This window comes from Caretta caretta, chromosome 2, assembly GCF_965140235.1.
Source record: "Caretta caretta isolate rCarCar2 chromosome 2, rCarCar1.hap1, whole genome shotgun sequence".
NCBI lineage: Eukaryota > Metazoa > Chordata > Testudines > Cheloniidae > Caretta > Caretta caretta.
This window is the reverse complement of record NC_134207.1, coordinates 266,951,030-266,970,165: the sequence shown is the minus strand read 5'-3', so window position 1 is coordinate 266,970,165 and position 19,136 is coordinate 266,951,030. Positions and strand designations below refer to the sequence as shown.

The 19,136-nt window shown below is 46.8% G+C and overlaps 1 protein-coding gene and 1 long non-coding RNA gene across 9 annotated transcripts in view; one reads left to right on the top strand and one right to left on the bottom strand.

Annotated features, from left to right (window-relative positions):
• Window positions 1-17,732, bottom strand: part of LOC142071239 (uncharacterized) — a 29,152-nt gene extending 11,420 nt beyond the window's left edge. Inside the window, exon 1 of the long non-coding RNA XR_012667327.1 lies at window positions 17,448-17,732. This is a non-coding gene — a long non-coding RNA (uncharacterized LOC142071239). The remainder of the gene's footprint in view (window positions 1-17,447) is intronic.
• SCAP (SREBF chaperone) overlaps window positions 1-19,136 on the top strand; it is a 109,123-nt gene that overhangs the window by 43,651 nt on the left and 46,336 nt on the right. The gene's annotated exons all lie outside the window — the stretch shown is intronic.

The following is a 19,136-nucleotide window of genomic DNA, read 5'->3' as shown; positions in this document are numbered from 1 at the left end:
AGATACGTGCTGAACTAACTCCAGAACTGCAGTGTGCCAACATGAGACAACCTATACCAGTGGAGAAGAGGGTCACCATTGCCATCTGGAAGCTGGCTGCCCCTGAATGTTGCCGGTCTGTAGTGACCTCTTTTGGTGTGGGGTGATCAGCCACTGGGGCCATTGTCATGCAGGTGTGTGATTCCATGGCAAAGGTACTGTTGCACCAGGTTCTAAAGCTCGGTTGTGCTCAGGAGGTTAGTGCGGGGGTTCCCAAACATAATTGGGGTAATTGATGGGATCCATATCCCGATTATTTGTGCCCCGCAGCAAAGCTCAGAATTCATGAACTGAAGGGGTGTTCCTTCAGGGTGCTCCAAGGGCTCTTTGACCCCTGTGGCAGATTTAGACGTAAAGGCTGAAAGCATCCATGGTGATAAGGTCTTGGAACTCTGCTGTATGTACCTTAGTGGAGAAAGGACTGTGCCCCCAGGAACGTGATGGACATTAGTGGTGCGGATGTTGCTTATTCTCTGCTTTCCTGGCTAAGGAAGCCGTTCCCAGGCCGCTTGGACGGAAGGAAGGAACTATGGAACTGTTGCCTCAGTCATTGCAGAATGGCAGCAGAGGGTGCATTTGGTCCTTTGTAAAGAAGGTAGTGCTGGTTGTGGAATAGGTTGGAAGCAGCAGGAAAAAAGTCCCAAAGATGTATTTTGCACAGTATTTGTGAGAGGAAAGGAGAAGGCCTTAGCCGTGGGTGCGAGGCTGAGGTGCAGGGATTTGCTCGGCAGTTTGAGAAGCCAGTGAGATGTTCAGTGCAAAATGCAAACAGCCAGGGTGATATTGTCAGTGCTGGGTTTACAATGGTGCCAGCGGCTCCATGGAGCCGGGCCCATGCTCAGAAAGGGCCCCGGCCTGCTCTGCTTGCACTGCGCCCCGAGACCCCGTTGGCTCTCCCCGCCCACTACTTGCTCCTCTCTATTCCCTGCTTCCACTCCCCTGCTCCTTTCTGCCCCCCGGCCGGACCCCAGTGCACCTCTGGCTCCAGGCAGTGTCTGCTTCCCACCATCTGTGGGGCCCCACCTGTCTCCCCAGAGCTGAGCCTCCTGGGACTGGTGCAGAAGCCTGGCCAGTCTCGGCCAGTTGGGGTTTGGGCAGGTGAGGAGAAGTGGCTGAGCCCCTCCAGGCAGGTGGGTCCTGAGGGAGCTTGGCTGGGGCAGACCCTGGCCTGGCTGATCACACCACTCCTGAGGGGCTGGAGCAATTCTCGGCTGTGGGATCAGCCCTGGCTGCACTACCGGCTCAGCCTGGCAAACGCAGTTGCCTCCCAGAAGGGTTGGTGTGTGAGGCAGGGAGTGGGGGAGTGGGTCTCTGGGAGGCCTGGGGTGCTGGACTGTGAGGGGGGCAGGGAAGATGTGTGTGTTGGAGCACTAAGGAGTAGGGGTTCTGTGGGGGTGCTGGGTAGTTGCGGTGGGGCTGTGGGCAGGGGGGTACTGGGTAGGGGTGGTGGTGTGCCTGGTGCTGTGCATTTGTGGAGGGGAGGGGGGTGGGCACTGGGCATAGTGGATCCAGAGGGGCTCTGGCCATAGGGAGCCGGGAGGTGGGTGGGTGGTTGGGTGGGAGGGCTGTGTGGTACGGCATGGGCCTACCCCTGAGGCGGGTCACTGTGTGTCTGGCAACTGCTGGTTTGTAAGTAGTGCCTTCGCATTGGGCTGGGTGGAGCGGGGCCACTCCTGCCATGCCATGCCCCATTGCCCCTGGCTGGCCCCTCGCTCTGGGGACTGACCTCCCCGCACCATGCTCCATTGCCCCCATAGGGCCCCACAAATATGTTTGGTGCCGGGCCCACAAAAGTTTAATCCAGCCCTGGGCATGCCTATTGCTTTTCGTGAGAATCTCAGTCCTGAAATCATGCAGCTGTACATCCAGCTGTTAACCCGTGGGAGGCGGAGCGGTTTTTTGAGGGGGTTAGTGTTGCTGATGGGCGGTGGAAGTGCACCATTGTAGCAATCGCTGTTTGACCTTGTCTTTGCCTACATGGTTTTTACAACCTTATGAATTAGTGCAAACGTAATGATTTTCTCTGTAAAATGAGCTGGTAAGTCCTGTGAATGACGCTTTCAAGGTTTTGATTATTCAACAGTCTGTTACAAACAGAAATGAACCTTAATGTAACTATGATTAATTAGGAATGAATGAATTAATGAAATGAAAAAATAGACTGTTTCGGAAGAATCCGTCCTCAAAGCGCCGTTTCATTAACACAGGAGTGAAACAAAACTGCATCTGGCAAGAGTGCAGTGCAGGGCACAACACAGGCTTGGGGGGCTTAAAGTCACAGGCAAGCATTTGTCTTGGCTCTGCCTTTTGTTCCTGGGCCTGTTGGCGTGCAGTGCCAAGACTCCAAGTTCCCAGGCATGACAGAGGGCTCAAAAGCACTGGGTTCCCAGGGGGCTGCTGTGCTCAGAGCCCTGAGCTTGGGTCTGTGAAAGGAATGGCTGCAGTGGTACAGTGAAGGAGGAGGAGTTGTTCCCAGTAGTCTGTATAACCCCATAAAATGTTGAAAAGCTGCATAACCTGGGTGAAAGTCTCACATGTGAAGCCATTTCCCCTACCTATGGCTCAGATCCCTGTGCAGCCACTGGAAGGATTGGGGTGGTTGGGGTTCTCCAGGATATCAGTGTTGATGTCCTTTTGGGAAGTGACTATCGCTTTAATGTGGTGTAGTGTAGCCATGTTGGGCCCAGGATGTTAGAGAGACCAGGTGAGGGAGGTGATATCTTCTATTGGACCAACTTCTGTTGGTGAGAGAGGCAAGCTTTCCAGCCACACAGAGCTCTTCTTCAGGTTCCAGTCCCTGCTTTTGTAACAACCAAAGATTTGAATCGTGCCAAGCGGGAGTGAAGGTGTCAGTGAACAGCACATAGCGTGTCTGGCAGGGAGGAGGGGTTTTTCCCTTTGGTAACACAAAGGAAGAGCTGCTAAGCTCAAGATATCTTTCTGTCTGTAGCTGAGTGGGCAGAAGGATGGTCCCCGCCTATCTCTAAGGGGAGATGTGAGTCTCACTGACTCTGATGCTGTGCCTAAGGCAGCAAGCTCTTGCCCTGCCATCACTGGGAAAGCAAAGGCAGAGCTGAGCAGGGTGGGAAGGCCAGCAAGGAAGGACGACTGCCAAACTATGCTTGCCTTTTTTAAGGGGGAGAGAAAGGGAAAGCAGCTGGAAAGTGATTGCTGGTTACAGAGACACCTGCTCAGAAGGTGGCCATGGGCATGGTGGGCCCACCAAGAGGTGCAAAACACAGCCCCCAGGAGAAGGGGCTGAGAGAGGACTCTGTCCTGGGGGTGAGGGCAATAGGTTGACCCCATGAGGGGAGATAGGTTCCTGGCGTGTGCACAGCTCTCTGGTTGGGACCCGACTCCAGGGGGCGCCTGCCAGTGTGCAGGAGCACCCTGCATCCCTGCCTCACCTTGGAAATCGAAGCCCCAGAGATGTGACGGGGTTAAAACAAAATGTCTCCGTGACTAGATTTGCTGTTGTTTTCAGGGACTCTCCACTGACCTGTGCCCCAAACCCGAGACAGCTAGGTGTCAGTCACACCTGTACCTCTAGGCCTCCGCAGAGAGTCAGCAACCCTCCTCCGCTTCCTAGGGGACAATGCAGTATATGGGGAAACCGAGGCACACCTCGGTACTCCTACAAAACATTTATAGAAAATTCCCACTCCATCACATCATTGTCCAGGGTCTGCCTCCCGAGTCTGGGTGGTGGTTTGCAGTACTGCGTTGCTTGCTGTCCTAAAAGTAACATGCTGCAACAGGGCCCTTTGGTGTTATATTGCCTCCAGGAATTGCCTTTGCATCTCCCTGTCTTTCCATATAGTTTTTGGCCATGGCAATGCTGTCCCTGGCCACTGCAGCTCTTTGTTTCCCTCTCTGTCCTCCAGTATTACCTCCATCTCTCTGTGACTTGACTTTCTTTTTTTTTTTTTTTTTTTTTTTTTGTGGTTGTTACGGGGGCAGGGGGATGACTCTGTAATAATGTCTGAACATTTCAGCGTTCGTTTTCTGCCCCTCAGGCTCGCCAGCCACTCAGCTGTTAATAAAGGGGTCGGGGGAGAAGGAAACAGGCAGCAGGCTCCACTGCTTTCCTCGGTTGGGTGGTTGTGTAACCTTGGAAAATCCTGTCCAGCTCCTCAAATATGTACAGGTTACATGTCCCCTGCCAGATTTTTTTCCCCTGTCATCCCTCATTTTAATATAGGTCCTCGGAAGCTGCTTGCTCTTTGTATGACGCTGTTTCTATTCTGGTGGTAGCCTCTCCCATGCATCCTCTTCGCAGTGTCCTCAACCGGATCCTTATTTTGGTGACTGGCTGACTAGTTTCCTGCACCAAAGCACTTTCCTGCCCTTTCCCCAGATGACGATGAGATCCAGGGTGTCCGCATGGCTCAAAGTGGTTGCTTGAGGCACTTGGGGTTTCTGGAGTATTATCGCAGCAATGTGGATATACTCATCTCTAGGAGCAAATGAGCAAAATCTGGCACTGCGGCAGCCTATAAACAGGGCTGGGGATATCCGGTCATCTTGGCCTCCGAGCAGCAGAAGTACACAGGTAAACAGACGAGTCAGTAACAGTCATCTGCAAAGCGGTGTTGGGATAGCAGCTAAAGTAGTTTGCAGTAGCATTGTATGCGTGCAAACAATAGACCAGACTAATTTGATTTTCAGCAAAGCTAGTTCACTCTGAAAGAGACTGCAGAGTTCCTGATGAATGAAGAGTCAGTGTACTACAATGAATTACGTTGTGTATGCAAGATTTTTGAAACCAGACTAACTCAATTTAATTCAGTTTAAACTTCCCATGTAGACAGGTTCTTGATGACCATTAATGGGCCTGTGTAGTAGGTAGGTATCGTGAGTGGCAGCAGCTTATTGCTGCATCCACCCACAGCAAGGAACACTTCTGTCATTCTTTACACTTAAAATTTTAAATCCACTTCCTCTCTCTTCTCCCATGCCATATTTGTGCTTTTTAGCAGCTGCCTCCTTGCTTGTCCTGGAACGAAGTCACATTGCAGGACTTCAGAGAGACAAGGTGGGTGAGGTAATTATCATAGACGTTGGTCCAATAAAAGCTATTATCAAAGCCACCTTGTCTCTCTCCTGTCCTGGGACTGACACTGGCTGCACCACCACTGCATATTGCAGGGCGTGTGATACTGCAGCTGCTTCCATAGCAACAGTCTGTGCTGCCCTGAAATGCAGATATGAACGGGAGAGGGAATTTGTCACTAAACAGAAATAAGTCGTGTCAGTCGTTTCCCCCCACACACACACACACCCACCCCTTGGATCTGGCAGCAGGAGCGAACAGTCTTATTCAGATGTAAATCTGCCACTGGCTGGGCAGTTGTGGGGACGCTGAGAGATACCAAGAGTTGATTTGTTTTTCATAAAATTCTCTCTTTTGCCCCCCCAATAGATCTCTGGTATGTTAGCTGCCCTGTGAAGTCCTCTCCCCCAAGCTCTGAAGCACTGAAAGGATTAATGGTGATAGCCTGGTATGACATGCAGAACAGCAGGAGAGAGCATCTCTCCTTCCTTGTGCATTTTAAGATTCATGCTGCTGTGTATTAATGTTAGCGCACTTCACTGTGCTTGAAATTGTGACACAGATTCTCTTAGCATCTCTCGGAGGTAGGTCAACATTAGCTCACTGTACAGAAGAAACAAATAGAGGCTGGGCCCTGGACATGGCCTGTGGAGTGAGTTACTGTCACAGCTGGGAATAGACCCCAGGAGTCCCTGACTCCCATTTTCCTGTTCTCAATACTGCATTACCTTTCTCTCCCGCTGTTGGCCATCAGAATCCATGGCAATGGGCATATACTATATGGAGCACATGGAATTGCAGGTGAAGGTATTTCTGTGACTTACGTTCTAGGAGAGGATTGAGAAGGGTGCCAGCACACCCTAATTAATCCTGAAAACCCAGCTGTGTTTGCGTAGTGGGTGGGGGTGCGTGTGTGTAAGTTGTGGGGATGACTGACGTGTGTCCTCATTTAAAGGGGGTGATCTTTTGTTTTCAGGTCACTTCTCCAAAGTGTGTCTTTCTCTAAACCTGCAGCAGTTGAGCAGACAGTCTCATAAAGATCCAGCAGAGACTGTAGATTCCGCAGTACTTGCGGGCTCAAATTGTTAGATGTAGGGCCCAGATCCTCAAATGGATTTAGGCTCCTAGTGACCAGTGATTTCAGTGCAACTTAGGAGCCTAAATACCTTTGAGAATCTGGGCCTATGTTCCTTGGGATTGCCTCAGTTCTAATTTGCTCTTGGTGCCCTGTAAAATGGGGAGCACTCTGCTTTAATACGTAGTAAAGCAGCACCTTTCTTTTCCTAGGTAGTGTCCCCGTGTGAAGGCACTCAACGTGTAGTGCAAACACAGACCTCTAACTTCCGTAGGTATTTCTCTTGGGCCAGATCAGACAGTCTGCATTTGCTGTATCACATTTTGTCCTCTGTCCCCTGAATAGAATCATAGAATATCAGGGTTGGAAGGGACCTCAGGAGGTCATCTAGTCCAACCCCCTGTTCGCAGGCCCTAGTTCTCATGGGAGACTTCAGTCACCCTGATATCTGCTGGGAGAGCAATACAGCAGTGCACAGACAATCCAGGAAGTTTTTGGAAAGTGTAGGGGACAATTTCCTGGTGCAAGTGCTGAAGGAACCAACTAGGGACAGAGCTCTTGACCTACTGCTCACAAACCGGGAAGAATTAGTAGGGGAAGCAAAAGTGGATGGGAACCTGGGAGGCAGTGACCATGAGATGGTCGAGTTCAGGATCCTGACACAGGGAAGAAAGGAGAGCAGCAGAATACGGACCCTGGACTTCAGAAAAGTAGACTTTGACTCCCTCAGGGAATTGATGGGCAGGATCCCCTGGGAGAATAACATGAGGGGGAAAGGAGTCCAGGAGAGCTGGCTGTATTTTAAAGAATCCTTATTGAGGTTACAGGGACAAACGATCCTGATGTGTGGAGAGAATAGTAAATATGGCAGGCGACCAGCTTGGCTTAACAGTGAAATCCTTGCTGATCTTAAACACAAAAAAGAAACTTACAAGAAGTGGAAGACTGGACAAATGACCAGGGAAGAGTATAAAAATATTGCTCGGGCATGCAGGAGTGAAATCAGGAAGGCCAAATCACACCTGGAGTTGTAGCTAGCAAGAGATGTTAAGAGTAGCAAGAAGGGTTTCTCCAGGTATGTTAGCAACAAGAAGAAAGTCAAGGAAAGTGTGGCTCCCTTACTGAATGAGGGAGGCAACCTAGTGACAGAGGATGTGGAAAAAGCTAATGTACTCAATGCTTTTTTTGCCTCTGTCTTCACAAACAAGGTCAGCTCCCAGACTACTACACTGGGCAGCTCAGCATGGGGAGGAGGTGACCAGCCCTCTGTGGAGGAAAAAAGTGGTTCGGGACTACTTAGAAAAGCTGGACAAGCACAAGTCCATGGGGCCAGATGCGCTGCATCCGAGAGTGCTAAAGGAGTTGGCGGCTGTGATTGCAGAGCCATTGGCCATTATCTTTGAAAACTCATGGCAATCGGGGGAAGTCCCGGACGACTGGAAACAGGCTAATGTAGTGCCCATCTTTAAAAAAGGGAAGGAGGAGGATCCTGGGAACTACAGGCCAATCAGCTTCACTTCAGTCCCTGGAAAAATCATGGAGCAGGTCCTTAAGGAATCAATTCTGAAGCACTTAGAGGAGAGGAAAGTGATCAGGAACAGTCAGCATGGATTCACCAAGGGCAAGTCATGCCTGACTAATCTAATTGCCTTCTATGATGAGATTACTGGCTCTGTGGATGAGGGGAAAGCAGTGCATGTGTTGTTCCTTGACTTTAGCAAAGCTTTTGACACTGTCTCCCACAGTATTCTTGCCAGCAAGTTAAAGAAGTATGGGCTGGATGAATGGACTAAAGGAAGATAGAAAGTTGGCTAATTGTCGGGCTCAATGGGTAGTGATCAATGGCTCCATGTCTAGTTGGCAGCCGGTATCAAGTGGAGTGCCCCAAGGGTCGGTCCTCGGGCTGTTTTTATTCAGTATCTTCATAAATGATCTGGAGGATGGTGTGGATTGTACCCTCAGCAAGTTTGCAGAGGACACTACACTGGGAGGAGAGGTAAATACGCTAGAAGGTAGGGATAGGATAGAGAGGGACCTAGACAAATTAGAGGATTGGGCCAAAAGAAATCTGATGAGGTTCAACAAGGACAAGTGCAGAGTCCTGCACTTGAGACGGAAGAATCCAATGCACCGCTACAGACTAGGGACCGAATGGCTAGGCAGCAGTTCGGCAGAAAAGGACCTGGGGTTACAGTGGATGAGAAGCTGGATATGAGTCAACAGTGTGCCGTTGTTGCCAAGAAAGCCAATGGCATTTTGGGCTGTATAAGTAGGGGCATCGCCAGCAGATCGAGGTACGTGATCGTTCCCCTCTATTCGACATTGGTGAGGCCTCATCTGGAGTACTGTGTCCAGTTTTGGGCCCCATGCTACAAGAAGGATGTGGAAAAATTGGAAAGAGTCCAGCGGAGGGCAACAAAAATGCTTAGGGGACTGGAACACATGACTTATGAGGAGAGGCTGAGGGAACTGGGATTGTTTAGTCTGCGGAAGAGAAGAATGAGGGGGGATTTGATAGCTGCTTTCAACTACCTGAGAGGGGGTTCCAAAGAGGATGGCTCTAGACTGTTCTCAGTGGTCACTGATGACAGAACAAGGAGTAATGGTCTCAAGTTGCAGTGAGGGAGGTTTAGGTTGGATATTAGGAAAAACTTTTTCACTAGGAGGGTGGTGAAACACTGGAATGTGTTACCTAGGGAGGTGGTGGAATCTCCTTCCTTAGAAGTTTTTAAGGTCAGGCTTGACAAAGCCCTGGCTGGGATGATCTGCAAGTTGCCGGAAGAAAGCCTCCTATGGGCTTATTTCAGTTTGAGTGGTAGGTGTGTATTACCAATGGAAATCAGGCACACTGTGTCAGAGTAGGCCTCTAGCAATTGAGATACACAAGTAGTAGCTAATCTTAAAGATGTCCTTAATTTCTCAGTACCTCACTTTTACGCGCCCTGATATGACTAGCGTGAAGCTTCATTCATGATATATGTAAAGTGCTTTGAGATCATCTCCTGTATGCTGTGACAGGGCAAAGTGTTATAGGAGAGCAAAGACCGTAGCTCCTTCTCTTGTTAAGAATCCAGAACTATTTCACTTCTAACCCCCCCTCCCCCCCCCCTTTTTTTTTTTTTGCCCGGTTGCTCATAGCTGTTTAAAACCTTTACTTTTTCATGCTGAAATTTTCCATGCTCGGTCTCTGTGTGTAAGTTTGAGTAAAATCAGCTCAACCATGGAGTGAGAAAAGACTGAAAAATAAAATTCTCCCCCCCCATCCCCAAAGAAATTCTTGGCTTGTTTTTTGAACTGCTCCAACATGACAACTACTCTTACAATCCTATACGCTAAAGACCTTTACGTTCTCCACGGTTGCTATTGGTGACTTCTGCTTGGGTGTTAGTGGGGTTTCTCAGAACTCAAAGCAATGGTAACTTAACTCAGTGGCTTTCAACCTTTCCAGATTACAGTACCCTTTTCAGGAGTCTTTGTCTTGCGTACCCCCAAGTTTTACCTCACTTAAACTATTTGCTTACAAAATCAGACAAAGATACAAGAGTTCCAGCACACTATTACTGAAAGGTTGCTGACTGTCTCATTTTTACCATATAATTATAAAAAAAATCAATTGCAATATAAATATACTTACTTTCAGTGTGTCCTATGTAGAGCAGTATATACAAGTCATTGTATGAAATCTTAATTTGTGCTGACTTTGCTAGTGCTTATTATGTATCCTGTTGAAAAACTAGGCAAATCTCTCGATGAGTTGATGTACCCCCTGGAAAACCTCTGCGTACCCCCCAGATGTACATGTGCCCCTGGTTGAGAACCACTGCCTTCATTGTTTCTCTTTGGGCCGTGTCAAGAATTAATCAGTGGGAACACTGTGCTTCTGTCTGATAAATAATTGATACAAAGCAGACTGCTTTCACCTAAAATTATGTTTTCATTAGATTTCAAGCACACACGCAAACATGCCATCACAGTAGGGTTACAGAATTTTAAAACACTTACATTTACCTAAGGTCAAGAAATGGTTTTAAGGAATCAGCAGCCAGGTTTGAGTGGGGCCCTGCCTCCTGTCTGACTGCTGGAGAGCTTAGAGGCTGGATCCTTGCCCAATCACATTGTTCCAAAGCACATTCTTTTGCCTAATTTTATATAGGTAACTTTAAACAAAACATAACCTGTTGTGACTCCTAATGTGTCACTCATTTTCCTAATTTCAATAAAACTACTTATTATAAAAACATTTATAAACTACTTATTTATAAAAACATTTCTAGGGTATACCAATAATGTATTAGTGACCTTGGTTTCAAATGCCCCTATCAACTCACTCTCATTCATACTTGTTAACTTTCTGTCCTATCTTCCCCTTCCGATTAAGAAACTGCAAGCCTGAAGTCGTCTTGCTTCACAAACGCCTAAGATTTTCCTAGCTATGTGATGTTTGGTTTTCAGCTAGCAGTGGCTGAACATACAAAATTGTTGGCTGCAGAATTGTCAAATTCTTGGGTGTATGCAGGAATGTCAGATTCTGGGGTAACAGAGGCACTAGCCATGGCTGAAGGCAGTTGAAATACAATTCATCTGATTTGCAATCTGGTGCGGGGTCTATCTGCCTACTCTGTTGGGCTGGCATTAGTATCTGCCTTTTCCCACCACCTAGAAGCACGAATTGGTCACCTTCCTGGTAAAAGTGTATCCATATTTATTAGCCTACAAAGTCCTTTTTCCATGTATGATCAAAATGCAGCTATCACTTCAGAACAGTGTTATAAAACAACCAAGAGCTGGGGATTGGCTCTGGAGCCTGCATCTTGCACCGCTAAGGTGGATCTGATCTGGGAGATACCTGTTCCTTAGCAACACTTCCTTGGGCTGTGTTAATTTTGCCAGAGGGTGAGCATGAAGCTGAAATGATAGGTGTGGAAAGCCATGTGCATGCTTGCCTCTCCCTTGGGTGACACACTTTTAGCCTAGCTCCCCTTCTCTAGCGTCCTGTTGACTTAGAAGGAGTGTTCAAATCCTATCACAAGCTCCCGCACCACTGCCATAAAAACCCTCACTTCCCTATTGGCTGTATAATTTTTAATTAAAACTAAATTTTGGTGTCCTGTCCTGTCCTAGGCATCTTCTGCAGGTGGTAAGCAATGTCTCATCTGTGTACAGCAAGCCCAGCCCCTTTCTTTCTTTGGTATGTCTTGTAATAATATTGATCCTTAGCCCCTCTTCTTCAGAGCTCTGTTGAGTTAACTCCACCCTCCCCGTGCACCCTTTGTGTTAGTGCAGTGGTTCTCAACCAGGGGAAAATGTACAGAGGTATGCAGAGATCTTCCAGGGGGTACATCAACTCATCTAGATATTTGCCTAGTTTTACAACAGGCTACATAAAAATCATTAGCAAAGTCAGTACAAACTAAAATTTCATACAGACAATTACTTGTTTATACTGCTCTGTATACTATACACTGAAATGTAAGCACAATATTTATATTCCAGTTGATTGATTTTATAATTATATGGTAAAAATCGGAAAGTCAGCAATTTTTCAGTTATAGTGTGCTGGTTTTGTAAGCAAGTAGTTTTTAAGTGAGGTGAAACTTGGGAGTACACAAGACAAATCAAACTCCTGAAGGGGGCATACTCAACTGTTCCAGGTTACAATCATTGTGCTAATGTACCTGGAGACAGCAGTAGATGTTCCCCACGATTTTGTGTACCAGGATCCCTTTTCTACAGCTCAGGAAAATAAGACCGAGAGAAACTAAGTGACTTGACCAAGGTGACATAATGAGTGTGTCATTGTGTGTATTACCACCTTCTAGGGGCTGGTTCCCTTAGAGGGTAACAACCCACTACTGCTGCCAGTTACTTTGTTAGCTCAAGTGGTTGAGATCTCTGCTGAGTGTTAAATAAAGGCTAGGGTTACACACTGAATGAGGGAGATAAAAAGAAGTTGAATAACTGTGCATTCAGTGAATGAGGCAGGGGTCCTATGGGAAAAAATAACTAGAGGGTCACATAGTTCATAGCTACTGTAGGCTGAGCTCACTGCACACAATGCAGCTCTTTGCATCCCTCCATTCCCCCCAAAATCTCCCTGTGTGCCACCCTCCCATCCCCCTCTAGTTCAAGGTCTCACAACCCCTATCCCGCACATGCGCTCCCTCATGATAAGGACTCTGTGTCCTACATTCTGGGGTCCCCTATTTTCCTCCCCATTCCAGGGGCTCTGTGTGCCCCCGCTTCCCCTTCTCTGCCCTATGCCAGGGGCTCTGTGTGCCCCCCCTTCCCCGCCCTATGCCAGGGGCTCTCTGTGCCCCTGTTTCCCTTGTGACTACTCCTGTCTTGGCCTACCTGTGTCTAGAAGGACACACACTTTGTAGCTTTTGAAGGCCAAGCTCACTGCACACATCAGGGGCTCATTGCACCCTTCTCTCCCCCCCCCCATCCCCTTAAGCTCCTTATGTGCCACCCTCCTGGCCCCCACAAGTTCAGGAAGAGATGCAAATAGGTCAGTTTGTATAATTGGTAATTTGTTAAATGAGTTCTTTTCTTTGTGGTTTGGGCTATGCTGCAAAATTATGTTGATTGATGTCAACTTGTTTTGGGGTAGTTTTGCATTCATCCAGAGCTAAATTTGTCTCCCACTGATGCTGCCACGCTGGTACATGGATGCAGTCACACCACCTCCCTGAACAGTGTAAGGCCAAGGAGAGAGAAATCCCTCATATGTCAGCATGTTAAACTCCCTTGGGATTCTGGGCAGAACGGAGATGCGGGAGGTAGTTATGCCAGAAGGTGTTAAGGGCAGCCATCCGCCAGCTCTTAGGCCTACAGACTGGTCACATGTTCAGAAGTTATCACCTTACATTGACCCTGAGCAGCTGCCTGAGGGATTGCTAACATTGGTTAGTTCTGAGGTTGGCTGCATTTCACATTGCTGTCTGGAGAAGGGTTCCCTGTGCCTGGTTACAGCTTGCATGTTGTATCCATGCACTGTTGCTTGCCTGTCTTGTTTACTTAGCGGGTAAGCTCTTTGAGATGGGTACTGTCTCTTACTGTGTTTGTACAACACAATAAACCCTGACCCTGAGTAGGGCCTGTAACTGCTTCTCTAATGACATGCTGTCAAATGGATAAAATGCCCAGGAAAGCTAGTTTTAATATCACTGCACATTGTAATGCTATATCTACTGTCCTATTTCTTTCTTCTAGACTTAAGCATAGTTTATCTTCCTCTCTGCTTTTAAAATAAAATCTGAAGCAAACACTTTCAAAAGTGCTTACAGGAAGCACCCCAAATCCATATTTAAGCACCTAATTAAAGGGTTTTAACTCTCATCGCAGTAATAAGTCACTAGGACCAGTTGGCATCCACACAGGAGTTCTTCAGGAATTCAGATATAAAACTACAGAACTGCTAACTGGAGTATGTAATCTATCTCAGAAATCAGACTCTGTAGCAGATGACTGGAGGATAGGTAATATAGTGCCAGTTTTTAAAAGTGTTCTGGAGAAGATCCTGGTAATTACAGACTGGCGTGCCTAACTTTGATACCTGGCAAATTTGAAGAAACTATAGTAAAGAAGAATGGTTTCAGAGTAACAGCTGTGTTAGTCTGTATTCGCAAAAAGAAAAGGAGTACTTGTGGCACCTTGGTTAGTCTCTAATTTATTTGAGCATAAGCTTTCGTGAGCTACATACAGCTCACTTCATCGGATGCATACTGTGGAAAGTGTAGAAGATCTTTTTATACACACAAAGCATGAAAAAATACCTTCCCCCACCCCACTCTCCTGCTGGTAATAGCTTATCAAAGTGATCGCTCTCCTTACAATGTGTCAGTGTCTGTGTAACCAAGGTGCCACAAGTACTCCTTTTCTTTTTATAGTAAAGAATAGACTCAGATATCTAGATAAACATTATTTGGTAGGGAAGAGTAAACAGGGCTTTTGTAAAGGGAAGTCATGCATCACCAATCTACTAGAATTCTCTGAGGGAGTCAACACAAGGTGGGTAAGGATGATCCAGTTGATAGTGTAGTTGGATTTTCAAAAAACCTTTGACAAGGTTCCTCACCAAAGGCTCTTAAGCAAACAAAGTAGCCATGGGATAGGAGGGCAGGTCCTCTTATGGATCACTAACTGGTTAAAAGATGGACTAGTACTGTTCAAATATAATCATTAATAAGCTGAAAGAGGTGGTGAACAGAGATGAGGCAAAGATTGCAGATGATACAAAATTATTCAAGATAGTTAAGTCCAAAGAAGACTGTGAGGATTTACAAAGGGATCTCACAAAACTGGGTGACTGGGCAGCAAAATGGCAAATGAAATTCAGTGTTGATAAGTACAATAATGCATATTGGAAAAAAATAATCTCAACTATACATATACAGTGGTAGGTTCTAAATTAGCTGTTACCACCCAAGTAAGAGAGCTTAAACTCACAGTGGATAGTTCTCCGAAATTTCTGCCTCAGGTGCAGCAGTGGTCAAAAAGGCTAACTGTATTTTAGGAGCTATTAGGAAAGGGACAGAACATAAGACAGAAAATCTGCTACTACTGCACCTTGCATACTGTGCATGTCCTAGTTCCTCCATGTCATAGCTTCAGAGAAGGACAACAAAGATGATCCACTGAGGAAGTAAGAGTCAGCTGTGCACATACAAAAGGGGAAATGACTGCCTAGGAAAGAATACTGTAGAAAGGGATTTGGGGGTATAGTGGATCAGAAGCTAAATATGATTCAACAGTGTAACACCATTGCTTTTTTTTTTTTTTTGCAAACATTTTGGGATGTGTTAACAGGAGTGTTGTAAGCAAGACACGGACTGATAAGGCCTCAGCTGGAGTATTGTATCCAGTTCTGGGCACCACGTTTCAGGAAAGATGTGGACGAATTGGAGAAAGTCCAGAGAAGAGCAACAAAAATTATTAAAGGTCTAGAAAACATGACCTGTGAGGGATGATTGAAAAAACTGGGTTTGTTAAGTCTGGTGAAGAGAAGACTGAGAGGGAACATGATGATAGTTTTCAAGTACATAAAGTGTTGTTACAAGGCGGAGGAAGAAAAATTGTCCTTGTTAACTGAGGATAGGACCAGAAGAAATGGGCTTAAATTGCAGCAGGGGTGGTTTAGGTTGGATATTAGGAAAAACTTCCTAACTGTCAGGGTAGTTAAGCACTGGAATAAATTTCCTGGGGAGGTTGTGGGATCTCTGTCATTGAAGATTTTAACAATTATATTAGACAAACACCTCTCAGGAATGGTCTAGAAGATAATACTTAGTCCTGCCTTGAGTGCATGGGACTGGACTAGATGACCTCACAAGGTCCCTTCCAGTCCTGTGATTCTAGGATATGGGTATCACAGTTTCTGATCCAGGAGAGAGTAAAATAATCAGAGAAGTTCAGCTTAGAAAAGAGACAACTAAGAGATCTATTAAATCATTAGTGTGGAGAAAGTGAATAGAAAAGTGTTATTTTACACTTTCCCACAATACAAAAACCAGGAGTCACCCGATGAAATTAATAGGCAGCAGGTTTAATTCAAACAAGAGGAAGTACTTTTTCACACAACGCACAGTCAACCTCTGGAATTCATTGTCATGGGATGTTGTGATGGCCAAAACTATAACTGGGTTAAAAAAAGAACGGGATAAGTTCATGGGGGATAGGTCCATCCATGGCTGTTAATCATGATGCTCAGGGACAGCACCCCATGCTTGAAGTGACCTTAAACCTGTGACTACCAGAAGCTGGGAGTGGAAGGCGGGTGGATCGCTCCATAATTGCTCTGTTCTGTACCCTCCACCTGAAGCTCTGGTATTGGCCACTGTTGTAGACAGGCTACTGGGCAAGATGGACCATGGTCTGACCTGGTATGGCAAAACATCCAGTAGTGGGGAGGCACTGAACAACACTAGTGCTCTCCTCTGGCCAGTGAGAGCGGAGCCTGCCCCTCCCTAGCAATGAGGGAAGGAGAAGGTCTCCTTCCAAACAGGTCCTAAGGGAGCAGGGAGAGTGAAGCATCCTCTCCACATATGCCACAATCAAGAGCTCCACTAGGAATCTCTTGAAGGACTAAAAGCAGTAGCTCAAAGGATTCTGGGAGATGGGGGTCATGTGCAGGGGGTGGAGGAGGAGCTGCGTCTTGCGGTACTGAAGGGGAGAGGATAAAACCAACCAACCTGTGTGGACTGTACATGTCCTTATTTGTATATTTATAATGATAGCGCTACTTCTCATGGCCAAGACTCCCAAAGTGTTTTACACACTGTACAGAATTCACCCCACAACTTGGAATGTAGGAACTTCTTTCACTGTCTAGGGAACTGCCCACAGTGCTGTAGGACAGGAAGTGAGGAAGAACCTTCTGACCAGCAGAAGCAGCAGCGGGGTAAGATTTATCTATGGAATCAATGCCCTAACCAGGCATTTGTCCGAGACAGCAGGGGTAAACACCCTGAGTCAGGGCACAGTGCTATGGACTCTTTAGGAAAGTCACCCCGTGAATCACCATCATCATTTCCTGTGGCACTTGTATCTCCTATCCAAGCACTGGCCGGCCTGGACCTTGCTTAGCTTTATCTGTTAAGATCACAGTCCTGGGCAGTAGAGTTTTAACCAGGGAAGGGATGAGATGGGCTTCAAAGTGTGCACTGCTGAACAGCTGTTCATCAGTCATAAGCAATGTCCTTCTCATTAACACACTCGCTTTCTGCGTTCAGTGCACCTAATTTTAAATGAGCTAAGATATATGAATGAACATATATCTGGCTTTTAAACTTCCCAGGTGGCTACGTGGGGAGGTGCCCCTGTAGGTGGGCTACTGCCTTGTTTGAGCCAGACACGCTTGCCTGCTGCAAACACAGATGCAGGTCTGAACCGCATCCCCTAAAAGCTGCAGGCTTAACTGAAAACAGCTTAAGAAGTGTTCCTGTCTCCAACACTCAGATGCCCAGCTCCCAATGGGGTCCAAACCCCAAATAAATCCGTTTTACCCTGTATAAAGCATATACAGGATAAATTCATTAATTGTTCGCCCTCTGTAACACTGAGAGAGAGATATGCACAGCTGTTCCCCCCACCCCCCCAGGTATTAATACATATTCTGGGTTAATTAATAAGTAAAAAATGATTTTATTAAATACAAAAAGTAGGATTTAAGTGGTTCCAAGTAGTAACAGACAGAACAAAGTGAATTAGCAAGCAAAATAAAATAAAACATGCAAGTCTAAACCTAATACAGTAAGAAAGTGATTACAGATGAAATCTCACCCTCAGAGATGTTCCAATAAGCCTCTTTTACAGACTAACCTCCTTCTAGTCTTGGTCCAGCAATCACTGACACCCCTGTGGTTACTGTCCTTTGTTCCAGTTTCTTTCAGGTATTCTTTGGGGGTGGAGAGGCTATCTCTTGAGCCAGCTGAAGACAAAATGAAGGGGTTTCCGAGGGGCTTATATAGACTTCTCTTGTCGGTGGAGATCCCCTCCTCCCTCCTAGCCAGAGTTTTGGAGTCACATGGTCAAGTCACATGTCCATGCATGACTGAGTTCCTTACCAGCCAGGCCACATTCCTGGGAAAGCTCAGATGTGGATTGGCGTCTCCAAGTTAATTGTTAATTTAAGTGTTTCTTGATTGGGCACTTACTGAGAATAGAAAAGGAGTACTTGTGGCACCTTAGAGACTAACCAATTTATTTGAGCATAAGCTTTCATGAGCTACAGCTGAAGTGAGCTGTAGCTCACGAAAGCTTATGCTCAAATAAATTGGTTAGTCTCTAAGGTGCCACAAGTCCTCCTTTTCTTTTTGCAAATACAGACTAACACGGCTGTTACTCTGAAACCTGTGATTACTGAGAATAGTCCTTTCTCAGGAAGCTGACCAACTGCTTCACTGAGGCTGCTTAAAATTAAACAAGTACCTAGGCAATATTCATAACTTCGAATACAAAAATGATACATGCATACAAATAGGATGAATATATCCAGTAGATCATAACCTTTACAGAGATACGTTACATGGCATATCTAGCATAAAACATATTCCAGTTATGTCATATTTACTTTCATAAGCATATTTCCATAAAGCATTATGGGGTGCAATGTCACACCCATTTCAGAGCCAACCAGGTTACTCTGTGAAATAAAACCATACCCCCTTGGGCTGTGATTTCACCAGATCTTGTGTGCTGTGCAGGTGGTTTAATGTTCAAGTTATTAGACGTTATGTCAGAGGTCCCCAAACTGTGGGCCGCGGGGTGCGGAGGAACATTCAGGGAGGGGGCATGGCTGGGGCCCAGGCCAGCCCCCATAGGGGGTGGGGAGGGAGTGCCACCCAGCTCAGCTGCCGGCCCTGTGCCCGGGGTCCCGGCTGGCAGCCCATGCCCTGGGCTCCACTTCCAGCTCCACCCCACCTCTAGCTGTGGCCCCTGCCTCAGCCCCCTTACCCCGTGCGTATCCCCGCCTCCTGGAGTCACAGTCCTGCTCCCGACCCCAGCTCTGGGGGGTGGCGGGGGGGGGAACAGGGGTAAGGGAGGCACGAGGTAAAAAGTTTGGGGACCACTGAATTATGTAGAAAAAGGACAAAAGCAGGTAATCACAGCCCAGAAAAAAACAGTTGCTGCAACTGTGCCTCCAAGATTGTGGCCCGTACTGGGGGTTCTCATCCCGATGCACTGTCATCTTCCTCCCCGATCCACTTGCCATCGTCTGGGTCAAATCTTTTCATGGCCTGGCCAGTGGGTTTTGTCAAGTGAAAATGTATGGAATATTAAAACAGAAAAGTGACCCTCTTTAACCAGTCACATCACTCTTTGTCCTCTTCTGATTTGCTGGCTTTTTTCAAACCTCATCTTCTATCTGTTGCTTGTCTGCACCCTGCCCTCTGAAACTTTAAGCCTTAGAAATCTCCTGTGTTGCCAGACTCTTTAACAGATCCACGGATAAACCAAGTGGGTAGTGCA